This window comes from Anoplopoma fimbria, chromosome 15, assembly GCF_027596085.1.
Source record: "Anoplopoma fimbria isolate UVic2021 breed Golden Eagle Sablefish chromosome 15, Afim_UVic_2022, whole genome shotgun sequence".
Lineage (NCBI taxonomy): Eukaryota > Metazoa > Chordata > Actinopteri > Perciformes > Anoplopomatidae > Anoplopoma > Anoplopoma fimbria.
Genome location: NC_072463.1, coordinates 16619393 through 16633650, shown reverse-complemented (window position 1 = coordinate 16633650; position 14258 = coordinate 16619393).

Sequence of the window (14258 nt, the reverse complement as noted above, 5' to 3'; positions counted from 1 at the left end):
TGCCTCTCCGACTCTTGATCTGCAATGTCATTGAAGTTCCAGCGCTCCAAGAAAGCACTCAGGAAAACTACTGCGGCTGCTGGAAAGGAGAAAGGGAAAAGGAAAAAGGCTGACATCATCTTCCGCTGTTTGATGAATATTCATAAAGCAAGAGGAGTGGTGAAGATGTTATTTGTGTGTTTTTGTGTGTGTGTGTGTGTGTGTGTGTGTGTGTGTGTGTGTGTACAGGAAGATGAGGAAGACATAATGAAAGTGCACATTTAACAAGCTTCTTAGTGGTTTGTGACAGGAGAGAGGTCACCGGATCCTCCTTGGCACTGATAGGACCTTCTCATCTACTGACGTCACACACACACACACACAAACAAACAAACAAACAAACAAACAAACAAACAAACACACACAAACACAAAAAATTACTTTGTTATCATCCAAAAGTCTTTGTATTAAGAAAAAAAGCCTTCTATCTTGATCATTTATGTTTTGTTTTGCCACAACATACTGAACATGTGAACAGAAGCATGCATAATGTTGAGTTGTATGGAAATTCCAGTTTCATATAACTTTGGTCTCATTTTTATAGTTGGTTTCGGCCATCTTCTTTATAATTATGACATTGTATTCATCAAAAAAACATCCTATGGGGATAGGAGCCCGGAGAGTTGGAGGATAACGTTTTGCATAGATAAACCACAGGAAGAGAAAAAGAAGCCGAACAGTCAAATGTTTCACCAAACTGTCCGCTGTAAACATCCATCACAGTCCATAACATGCTTCCTGGTTCACCTTTGACCTACTGTACTCAATGTAGTGGTGCATTAGGGCTATCAACTTTGATTCAAAATATTTCAAACATTTTCAGACATACTTGTAGTTTGGGTTTTCTACTATGATATGTTTTCTTGCATAAATGTTGAAAAACACATAATTTTCCTCACACGGTCTGTCTGAATATACTTTCTGTAACGCTGTGTTTTTGCTCCTGTCTCTTTAAGAACCCCTCCCCGAAAAAATTGCCCATCTTTTGTGATGCAGGCAGCCCACAAAAAACTGACTGGGTCCACTTAATTCTCAGTTTGTGGGTTGGTTGGCACTCCAGATACCCAGAGTTATGTGCACAACCACTGAAAAAAGTGAGTTTTTCATATAAGTCCCCTTTTAGATTTTCCATGTAAAATACCTTAATTCAAATTTAAACATGCTTAAATGCTACAGGCTGTGTCCTGCAGTCCTGCTGGGGCGTTCCTAAAATTCTCTCTCTATCAGACCCATTGCATGCCATGCTTACCTTCTTAGTGAGGTAGGCTGTTATGTATTATTATGTATTATGTATTATGTATTATCTAATGCAACATTTGTGAACTAGCAAGTCAAGTGGATAATCATGACGTCAAACTGTATGAGAAGTAACCTGTGGGAGCTTTCTTCTTTTTTGTAAAAAAAAATGTGATCGAGATTTGTTGACAATGTAAAAAAAAATGTCTTAAAGTTCTATACCTCCCAAAGTGGTTTAACTGTTGACCGGTTAAGCTTCTTCTGACTTTGTTATAGTGATGTAATTGTCTTCATCACTATTAACCTGGTGAGTAAAATACAATTACTACTGATAAATACACACACATACACAAAAACACATTAGAAGCTGAGGTTTAGCAAAGAAGACTCGGATGGGGGGGGAGAGGGAGGGGCTCACACGGGAGGACTAAACACAAACGATAGCAACAGGAGAATAGAATAAAGCACTCTCCACGCTGCACTGTAAGCTTGTGTGGGCGGACTCACTGGCTTGAGAAACACAATTACTGACACACCACAGCGCTCATTTGCCTCCTGAAATAATGCGTCAGCTGTTGTGTTCTGCAGTGCCTCTCTCAACATCATGCTTTGTCTTCCTGCTGATCTGATGTGCTTCCCAAAAAAGTGTGTGTGTGTGTGTGTGTGTGTGTGTGTGTGTGTGTGTGTGTGTGTGTGTGTGTGTGTGTGTGTGTGTGTGTGTGTGTGTGTGTGTGTGTGTGTGTGTGTGTGTGTGTGTGTGTGTGTGTGTGTGTCGCTCTCATTGCCCTGCTGTTGTTAGGCACTGTAAGGATGCTGCTGCAGCTCTGCTCCGCTGGATGCCCTTTTCACGCCGTCTGCCTTTTTAGCTTCACCCCTCCTTTTTTTTTTTCCATCTGAGACATTAATACTCTGAGCGGTAGCATTGTTTAGCCTCCACACAAACACACACATACACACACACACTAGCATGCAGACACAGAGAATATATGACTTGCATTGACGTCATCTAGCTTCTGTTGTTGCTTCTGCATTCCTGCTCAAATGGATTTACACACAAACCTAATACATTTTATCACGCATTTTCTTGCAACCTTTAGACAGACGCACATGTTTGGGTTTGTCGGGCCTCTTGGATCATATGTTTTTTGTATTTGTCTATGATTGTAGTCACAGGAACCGGCTTACAAACCTTAGTGACGCAGATCTTTTCAAGGCTGTCTCGCCATTTATTTACAATCCGATCCTGTTTGGGCAGACACGAAGAAAAAGTCAGATGTGTGCCAACAGGACCGTGTGAAAGCAATCACACAGGTGAGCAGAAGCACACTGTTAGAAAACCTGAAATGAAACTCATTTCCAATGAAGCGTCTTGGATGGCATCCTCGGAGCGATTTAACGTGATTTATTTCTTGATATTAACTCATCTGTCTGTCATCTTCTTTTCCTCTCCTCACTTTTCTCCTTCCTTCTGTTGCATACCGGCAACACCAGCATGCTTCGTGTGTGTGTGTGTGTGTGTGTGTGTGTGTGTGTGTGTGTGTGTGTGTGTGTGTGTGTGTGTGTGTGTGTGTGTGTGTGTGTGTGTGTGTGTGTGTGTGTGTGTGTGTGTGTGTGTGTGTGTGTGTGTGTGTGTGTGTGTGTGTGTGTGTGTGTCGGAAGGGAGAGAGGATTATTTGGGTACTTAAGGAAGCCAGCCCACTGGGGAGCTACATTGGGCAAAGCACCAATGCTCACTTTAGAGTGTGAGATGAACGCTGGCCTCTAATCGAAAGGCTCTCTCCCTCCAAACGCCCCCTCGGTCCAACCTCTGATGTAACAGGTCACTTTCACACACCTACACTCTCTAACACCCTGTTGTTCATCCTTCATTGAACTTAAGCTGCTCCCAATTGCACAGTAGCACGTAGTAGTAGTATGAGCTATTCATGTATAAATGTTTTGGCAACAGTCTAGTTTTAAGAAAAATAAATATGATTTAAAAATATGAATTTTGAAATCACAGACTGCAGCAGTAGTCTAAACCTGTAGAATTCTGTATGTGTTAACTCTTTCAATAGGTACATTGTTAACATTTGTGAGTGGGGCTTCTCAACTACTTCAGAAATCTATTACCATTTAGTCTTTGGCTACATCTGCACTAATACATTTTAATTTTAAAACGCATAACCTTTGCTATTTTTAGAGTCCACATTATTCATGACACAGACACTCACACTCACTTTTTGATTTGGTCTTAGCCGTCACAGAGTGTTCTTATCTGATTTGTAATGCCTCTTTCAGGTGACACATTTCCCGATGAAAACACACATCCGCCTTGATTCCCGAGGAACTACCTCAACATGTATCATTACAGCTGTTGCTGACCTTGTTGTCTATAGGAGCAGCTGTTGTGCAGTTAAATTCTGCATTTTATACTATTACCTTCATGCACAGGAGGCAAGCTGGTATTTGATCGCTTTGTGAGCGGCGTTATCAGCCCTACGGAACGGACGTCTGAAGGCAGGGTTTGCGGCTATAAGGATGCGATGGACATTAGACAGAGGACTTACCTTTTGTTAACTGCATATTTTGTTCTGCACAACTCCTGTGAGGTTCACAAATAAACTGTAAACAAATGAAAGCATAAATGCTGCCCTCCAGTAGAACAGGGGCTTCCAGCCACCTGAACAGACTAAGGAGAAATTACTGAATGCAGGTATTGACCCAATTTTTTAGATCTTAATTATCAAACAAGACCGTTTAGTATAGGAGGTACAATAATAGTCCGTTGTATTTTCTTTAACCAAGCAACCAACTGCAGAGTAGACAATCTGCTTGCTATTATACCGGCAGGCTCACGCACAGTGTACATAAATCGTCAAGCGATTTGAATTTTCATGCATGTTAGCGTGGATGTAATTATTTCTAAAATGTTGCAAAAACGCTACTGTGTATGTAGATTGTGTAGCCCTAGTCACATTGGCCTCAAGGAAATTGTCAACATATAATGAAGTTTTCTCTTTCGCAAAACACGAGGCTGTATCATCTGCATACTCGAAAAAGGTGTGATTCGAGACTGGAGCTCGACACTCATAGGTTTAAAGTGTGCGAGACAAGACACGGTATTTATGAATTTAGGGGAGGAAATAGCTGTGTTACATCTAACCTGCTGGGTCCATTTCAGGAGGAAATCATTAATCCATAGAAAAAGCCTTGGATCCATCGGTTTGCCTACCAGCAGGAGGGGTTGGATGGTGTTAAACGCATTGCTAAAAATCACCAAACACAATCTTCACCAGACTGTGAGTTGTTTAATATACTCATATATTATACGGTTGTTCATTACCAGCAGACAGTGCATACTCAACCCCCTACACTCTGGGCCAAATATGTAATCACTTACTCCCACTGCACTGTGAACTCATCCTCTCTTTGTATCTCTGTCTCTCCCTCTGTCAGTCTCTTTCTGCCCGTTCCTTTCTCACTCATTGTCTTTGTGGCTCCCAGGTTATTCCTATTAGACATTATTCAGCATGGGGCTGACAAAGACCGGCCTGCTGCATGCTGATAGAGCCTGGGAGCACTGCTCCAGCCTTTCCTCTCTGATGTTATGCCATGCACACACACACACACACACACACACACACACACACACACACACACACACACACACACACACACACACACACACACACACACACACACACACACACACACACACACACACACACACACAATAAATTCACTTTGTATTTAGAACGGTAAGGTGTTTGTGTGTCGAAACTGAGCGACAGAAAGGATTGACGCTTTAACAATTGAATATTTTCCTTTGCTTGGCCAGAGCACAATAAAGTGAACGAGTTTCAGTGGACTATAGACATAACACACAGATTTAGATTCCCAAAAAGGAGGATAGCAGTGCATTCAGAGGGAGACAGACGAGGGGCCGCAGACAGAGATGGATGCACTCAGACGGGGGGTGACAATGAAAAATGAGAGGATGGGAACTGTTCTTGAAGTGACACGTAGGCCTGCTGATGATGACGGCAGCAAAGCAAAGGATGAGCAAAAAGAGGACTAGAGAATAGGGGTGTGTGAGATGGACCGGACTGGTTGGGTCAACGAAGTTAGATTTACTCTGTGCAGTCTAGCCAGAAGTGTGGTGACACATGTGGGCAAGGACCGATGCATGCATGTGGAACAGCTATACAGTTAGCAATATGTAGTAAAGAGGAAAGAGAAAAAAGAACATTGGTGGAAAAGGTGAATGTGCAGATTATAAATAATCAAAGTGCAAAAGAAAAGGTAAATATTTTGTGGGGTGGATTGGCATGCTTTGTAATGAATGCAAAAGACAACAATGAGAAGTTGGTTATTCATGAATGTAATGCAGTGTAATCAGATCCAGTTTTATAAAAGTGTTTAAACAAGCTCACATGGATTTTTTAAATCGGTTCGATTCACTCAGAGAAGCGTGAGAGAAGAGATGCACCTGCAAGCTGCAGTCAGTTTCATATCGCATGAAAATGTCACAACATTTGACAGATGTGCATAGCAGGGCACCTTGACCCTTGGGAGTGCTTTCTGGCTGGAAGGGAGACAGTTATGTTTCACTGTTTGTGTTGCCTTTTTATGTTGAGTTGACTTACAACAATTACATGAAGCCTTTTGTAGCTCCAGCAAGAGCTGTGTGAAGTCTGATACATTGTCTAAAATAGGTTTCAGACAAGTCTGAAGATACAAGTTTCAAGATGTAAAAAAAAAATATATCTTTTGGGGCGTAGTCAGAAAGAAGCCAGCTTGCCAGACCTTCATAGCCCACTTCTCATCTCGGCTTTAGCCTGGCAAGTAATATTAACCATGGTCTCCATCTTAATTTAGTGTCTTAGCATACCAACATTTCCTAACTAGCACTAAACACAAAGTCAGTAGTTTAACAGGTATTGGGTTATAAACATAAGCTGTATATAAGAAGTGGGAGTTTGGAAGTGTTTTTGGACGTCGCCATCTTGGTGGAGCTAAGTACAACTAAAACAAAATATCAGGGGAACACCAACGTAATTGCAATTCATTCTAAATGAGATATGCATGTCTGTACCAAGTTACATGCAATCCACCCAATGGTTAGTATTTTATAATAGTGGCATTTAATCTTAAACCTTATCTGTCAATCTTATGTTGGCACTAGAGCAAAAGTCAGGAGATCAAAGTCATTCGTCACCACCAAAGTCATTTTGATTAATCCTCTGGGGAACATGATTCTTTGTGCAACATTAATTCAATGAGTGGACGTGGGGATCACCAAGTTCTTAAGGATTCTTCCTTTTGGGCCCCATAGATATCTGTATTTCATGGCAAGAAATCCAATAAAGGTCCACCAACGTTAATGGAGCTTCAATTTGACTGTGACCCCGTTGGCATGTGTCCAATATAGGCATTCATGTGATAATAATGGGAATATATGTATATTATTATATCGGAAAACATGTAGTTCGTTTCAAAGTGCATAATGGAAATGAAGGATTTTTTTTTTCTTTCCTAGCATGTTATGTATGACGAGGGAAATTAAAAGGAAACAAATGCATTTTCACAGTGAGATTATGCCTGGACTCCCATGTGAGACATAAATGTATGTACATATGTATGCGCAATTGAGCATAGATACAGGCATTTGTGTTTGTATATAAGTGTATGCATGTGTGGATGTAAATGTAAATGTATTTCCTTTTTAAAACAGAAGAGGGAAAAAAGTGTGCAGATAGCTGGAGAAAAGCCAGCGTGACAACTTGCAACACACGTGATTACTCCCAGGCCAACTGTGAGATGTGTTTGTACTTCCACTACACAGAGAAACATCACATGTAGTACAAACCTCCTGAAAAGACTTAAAGAAAAAATGTCCTCCACTATCTGCAGACATCTAAAATAGAACTTTAGTGTGATCGATTGCAGTTCTCCCACATGTATTTGGCTGATTGGACTTTCTCTTTGACGGTGGGACTTTCATCTAAACACTTGCAGCACCAATATATTTAAACCCTCTTAGCGCCATAAACATACTTCTCTGCACCCTCCCTCTACATTGGGTGAAGAAGTGCCCTTCAGAAATATGTAAATAAGCACGAGGAGTGCTGAAGCAATTAAGAAAGTGAAGTATCTCAGTTTGATCAGATCGATCAGAGCACAGATAAAGTGCTTCTTATTTAATGTGTCCAAGCTCAATAAAGTACTCATTAGCGGGAGATGGATAACAAGCACTGGCCTTACCGGTCACAAAGTACACCTCCCTCTAATATCAGCCATAAACAACGTACAGCGCGGATATGACATCCATCAGGCAGGCGATCAATCTGTCATTCAGTCGAGCCCACTGAGGAGGACTAAAAGTCACGTAGCTGAAATAGTGTGCCGGGCTGTCAACCTGTCAACGTCTCTGCTAGGATATACCGTAGTGCACTCCGACTACTCTGTGACTGATGAGGAACACAATCGCAAAGTGGAAATTGGCAATTGAACGTGGTTAGCCCCGCTCAACCTCCTTTTTTCCCGGCTCTGTAGCTGAGAGAGAACGCTGCCGGCCACTGAGAGGGCCACTACCATGATTGAACCCGAGTGAGGGCCACAATCCAAGAAGTTCTTCACTGCTGTTCATCTTAAACAAGAAATTATGTCCTGCATGGCATCATTTCAGTGTTTTCTTGCCAGTTTAGATGCACTGGGTGTTTTCTTTTTGTCTTTGTTGTCTTTACTCTACAGGGGAGCAACCGAATGTCAAACTTCAATAGGACGATGCGATGTTGCATGCGCTGAGTGACTCGCTAAAGTTTAATGATGGTTTCTGTGGAAACAGCAGGGTTTTCTTTTGATGTGTGGTGGTCCTGATCTTCTGATAGCTGTATCAAAGCCGACATTAGTTTGTGGTTGATTTTTGCTTTTCCTCGTTTGATCTAATGTGATTCATCTCTGTATGAAATACGTCTGTCAGGATAGTTTCAAAGAAGTTCAACTGTAATCTTGATTTCGTTCATCTGCGATAAACAAAAGATTGCACTTCATTTTGACAAATAAGAAAGCAGGTGGAGCTTGGCTCATGATTGGTCACGTCAAAGCCCCCGACCTGCCTGCACAACGCTCGGCCTCCCCGCCATCTGTGTTTCAGTCGTCCTAATGAAGCACGTCCTTCTCTGGCCCAGTCAGCCTCAGAAAGCTTCAGTCCCTGTGGCGGCATCCAGTTTCAGTCATTTCATCAACACCTCTGAACTCGAGGATAAAGGGCAGTGAGAGGAGAGGAAAGAGGGAAACAAGGGGAAACTACAAGCATAGTCCCTTTGTTCTAATAAAGAGACTATTTCCTTAATGAAGGTGGCTTTTTTGTTCCATATTAGGCACACTCACAGGACCAGGGCTTAAAGGTTGAGGCGATCTGACCACTTTCACATTCAGTTCTGTGATAAATGGTCAAGCAGTGAATTATTTTTCCTTTTTGGGAGGTTTTTCTTCCCATATGCCAGCTCTGAATAAAGCTCTCATTTTAACTGATTGGTTCTTTTGTGCTTCGGGGCTCACACACCACGCTGTCAATCTCTCATCCTATGTATGCAAAATGTACATTTCTTGGCCGAGGCAGCTCTTTCTTTGCTCTGCACCAACTGGGAAAATCGCATTAATTCAATATGAGAGGAGAGCCCGTGTACTCCTAAATCACAAAAGAGTTATGTGCGTCTAAGCATGATTTGTGATTTTTATTCCATTCAGAAAGGTCCATATAGAATCATGAAAATGTTAAATACAACCGATGTGCTTCTCAGAAACAGTGATTAGCCGAATATTACTTACAGCACAGTTTCGATGTTATGATCGAGCATATTAATCATCCTATTTATATAACCCCAGTCTACCGCGCATCCTGCCCAACCTCATACCAGATTGTGTCTCTAAATATAGTCCCTCCTGTTCCCCCTCTTCTAAGCACAAGCACACACACACACACACACACACACACACACACACACACACACACACACACACACACACACACACACACACACACACACACACACACACACAGAGCAACATTGTCACACTTGTAACACCTTCCCTGTAGCCATGTTGTCTCTCTGATGGAGCTCCCAGTAGATAACTCACTTTGGTATGGACAGATGCCAGAAGGAAGCCAGTCAGGTTGGAGCAGGAAAACTAGCTGTCTCCTCCCATGTGTGTGTGTGTGTGTGCGTGCGTGCGTGCGTGCGTGTGTGTGTGTGTGCGCGCGCACCTCTTTCTGATCGTCTGTAGCCTGCAGAACTTGATGCCACGTTATGACGCACGCTTTTTTAAACAAACTTGATTTATATGGTTATTCTTGTAACGTAAGCCCCGGCGACGATGGTGGTGCATTTCCATTTAGAGGAGTTTTATTGAGGCTGGAAAAATGATAAAGCGAATGATTTATGAGCGGGAGCGACATATAATCCCGCAGTGGGGGGGGAGGGGTCCCACCGACTCCATTCTGAGGGAGGCAAGAGGGCAGTTAGGCAAATTGCAGATAGTGCGAGGAGATGAGAACAGTGTGTGATGTAAAGAGATAAAGGTTTTGTGGGCTGAATATTAACACTTCAACGTGGCGGTGTGATGCATTGCAGATTTAAATCTTGGCCTTCCTGAATATTAGATTCTTCTACCATGTTGGGTAAAATTAACCTAAAAGTAATATGATTCTTTTCAATGTGACAACCACTGTCTGGCCATGCAAGGAGGTTAAAATTAAGTGCATCCCAAAAAGTTGTTTTTTTTCGGAAGCGCCCCCTCAATGTAGCATCTGCCAGTGTCTTCTGGCTACTCTGCACTCATTAGCAGGCAGACTGGTACAGGACTTTCTCCATCTGGTAGCCCCGAGCTGCACACACTGCACTCAGCCCAGCACAGAGTGCTAACTACCATGCTTGCACCCAGTGTATGTAGAGCAACGAAGAACACGCATGGCTTTAGAAAACAGATTTTCTAAAAAGCAGCTCACACAGCCTATATGACACTATAATTAATGTGCTGGGCTGTTAAGCCTTTATTAGCTTTGCAGTAAAAGTCCTATGTGTAGCGTCTGATGCTTTAGGACAATCCCATCAAAGTTAGCACTAAACTGATGCTGACAGCAAAACACGGTCATAAACAGGTACAATAACAACAGCCTGGACCATATTTTCGTCCAGTTCTTATGGGAATTCCATCTCTCAGAAGAGCCAAGTGGTTTTGGCGTTGTGTTTATCCGGCATTAAACAAAACTTTGACTCTTCTTTTAACTATTCTGTAAAAGTCTGACTGTCTGTGAAATATATGAATTGGAAAGTAATGTGTCAGCACAGCAAAAGCAGCTTTTAGTGAGCCGGTGGGTTCCTGTCAAAAACACAAAAAAAATACTTAAATATGCCTAAGAGTCCCGCTTGGCAGGAAGACAGCTACTACTGTAAATGAACAACCACAATCTTACTTTTTAATGCATCATGCTTCACTCGACTGAAAAACAGCTGCATTTTGACACCTTCAAAACATCAAATGCAAATGCTAAGTGAGCAACATCCATATTCTGTAGTTTCTGTTTTTAAATGAAAATAACTCCCAAGTATAGCTTTTTTAGTGTGATTATAAAGTGGCTACAGTGCGACATTAAAGGACCCAATAAAAGCATTTGTAGTGTAATTGCTCCCAGAGAGAGTAGAACCACTAACTGCAGCGATAACACAAGGACATCACTATGTACAGTACAGAGCAGGGCCGCTCCTCTGCCATCTGAATGCCGTCAGAAGCGTTATAAATCACCCATGAGGAGGAGTTATTAGCAATTCTTTGTAAAACTTAGTTTTCTCTGAAAAGCTGCTCAAATCAAATATAGATAAATAAGGTCTTTTCGATTCCTTTCCCTCTCATACATCATAGGTTTTGCCACAGTGGATTACTGCTCCTGTAATGCTAGATGGGAGATTTGGGAGTTTGGCACATCAAAGTTGCATAGAAGTTGAAATTCAAATCATCTAATGTGACTGATAAAGATCAATGAAGAACTTTTATCGGCTAAAGTCGCCTGACCCTTGAAGCTGTGTCACTTTGAAATAATTGAATGTAAATATACTTATATAACAGGTGTGACACAGTTTCACCCAAAGCAACTGTAAGATAAGAACTACAGGGCTGGGCATGTGACGGCAACAACTCCCTATGCAATTCATGTGGCACAATGGCAGGATAAAGCTTTTCCGTTCACTGGAGGGATTACACTGAGGGGGGGCGGCACAGACTATATCTGTCTGCGGTGCAGATGAGACTTTTCTCACACACTTAAAATGATTTATGGGATGGATGGAAAGGCCGGAAAAACGGCGAGAGGAGAGGATTCAGAGGCGGAGGCCGTTGTCAGTGCCTTGGGAACGGGAAGGAAGTTGGAAATGAGGCTGGCTTGAGTGACAGTTGACTGAAGTGCCGGTGGAGAAAAGATGAGGTCATATGCATGAATGTGTGCCGTTCAGCTGTAATTAGTCATTGAAATGAAATTTGACGATTTAATGCATTTGCATTCACACGTGTGAATGTTCATGCTATGTGTTTCATCTGCAGGACATTTTCAGCAGGATGCGCATGCATTAGCAAGAGCAATGTCTGCAAAGGACAGGGACAGACCGAGCATGCGTGTGCTTCAAGAGAATATGTTGCAAATTAAAGATTGTTTATATAACCTGCGTGCTTTTTGGGCCTTTTTCTATAGTCCATTATCCCCTCAGTTTTGACTTTTTAGGGGGCATAACGTTGAACAGACTAGAGACTACAGCCATGCTAATGGCTGTCAGGCATCACATACGCACACAGGTGATTCCAGCTAAATGCTAACACCAGCATGCTAACACACTCACCATGACAATCTTGTTAAGCAGATATATATATACACCATGTTCACAGTGTTAGTTTAGCATGTTAGCATGCTAACATTTGGATTGCGCGATATTGGGTCATTAGGATTAATCATCAAGGAACAATGTGTACTTCAGATTGATATGTACATTTTTTATGGCTATCCCTTTAGTAGTTTATGAGATATTTCCAACTGGCCATCCATAGAGCCATGCCTGAATTTCAACCCGGCTACAAAATAGGGAAACAAGGGGAAACAAAGAAAAGACAAAGATGCAGGCAGCTTTGTTCTAGGTACCTCCATCTCTTCTTCTTCAAAGGGTGACAGCCAGGACAGAGCTAAGAACTTTATGGATGCAATTTCAGAGTGAGCAAAGATGAAACGTTAGTGTAAGGAAGGCTGGAAGCTCCCACCTGTACCATTTCTTTGAGAGAGCAGTCTTTCTGAGGTGCAACTTCTTTTCCTGTTCTTACTCTAAGACACATACGGACACTTGAGACAATGAGTAAGAGACAATTACAATAAAGAATGATAATGAGTAAACCGCAAAGTGACACTAAAACCATGCTCTAAGTGTTTTACTATGGAAATGCCACTACACCAGCCCACCTCTGTCCTCAGCTGAGGAGTGGCAGGTGACAGTGAGGCGTTTTGTCACTGATGGACTAGCCTCCTCCTCACCACGGCTAAAGGCCACCGGGCCAGATGGAGACTTGATGGGTGGTTCCTTATTGATGGGCGCCACACAGCGGGGGAATGGGTCGATGGAGAGGAAAAATTATCTCACCTGTGAATATGGAATGGCTTTGACAACAAATCAAAATGGCACCCACGGGGTTAGCTGTTATGAATGAATATCCGTGATGCGTAAATTGTAACAAACAGTCACAGGTGTGAGTCTGCTCCTAACCATTGCTGGCTATCCTCTTTGCCCGCTTACACTAGCCAGCTGTAATGTCTGCAGCATTTAGTTGACAAAGCCTAATGACATATTAGCAATTAGAGGAGATCAGGTTTAATGATTCCATCAGGGCCCACAGCTCTGCCCAGCTTTATTTAATTGCGGTCCAGAGGAAGGTTGGGTTGTGTGGTGTGGCCACTGCCTGAAGGAAAACGCTGCTGCTGATGAAACTCACACAGAGGTGTTGGCATGTTTCAAAGGAAATTCAATTGCATTTGTTCACAGTGACAATCAATGGGATTCTAGTTTTAAGGGTTAAGATAACGTTGCACATCAGATTTTTGTTCTTGAATCATCAGCGGATAATGACCTTAAATCTTCCACCTAGCAGCTCTTCTTCTGTCAATCAAACAGCACTTCCTTTCCTTTTCTCGTATTGATCCATGTGACCATGGATCTATATACATATTTGCTTAAAAATGAACTGAGCTGATTCTGAACACTGCCAGGGAGTACAGTCAGTACACTGATGTGTTCTGAATATTCCAGATTGTAGTAACATGATCTAATTTATACAATAATAGCTGATCACATCACTCCTGCACATTAAGAGGTGAGTGTTTAAGATGCTTGAGAGGAAACTGTTAGACTTTAAGCGGTTCTGTATGGCCTTCTTGGCACCTCTTAGGACCTTAAACATGATTTAAACTGCAGTAGCTATGATCATCGCTGCAATTTTACGAACTAATTAACAAGTGGGCAGATTTGATGAAATGAACCATCTCTGTTGTTGATAAATGTGCTAGTGTGTGTTTTCTTTACTTTACCTTTCACCGTGTTACGCCAGTAGAGTACATCTCCGTCAGGGTGAGCTCCCGGTCACGTGCACATTCTCTTATTTGATTGATACACTAAAAAATGCATGTGTGTGCACATCAGCTGTTATGTTGTAAAGTTTAATTTTATGATGTGCATAAAAGCAGCATTTACCAAAGTGGAAATCTTGCTGTAGAAGATGAGGGCTCTCACTTCTCACACAAGCTCTAAGCATGGATTTGCAAATTATTTTGCAGTTGAATGGCTGTTTATCCACATTACATGTTTTTCTGAGAGGAATGGTGGGGATTATTAGCTAGACTGTATTATTCCACTAACTGATTCAAGCTCAAGGGGAAAATCGGTCTAAACACACCTAAAAATAGGGAAGAC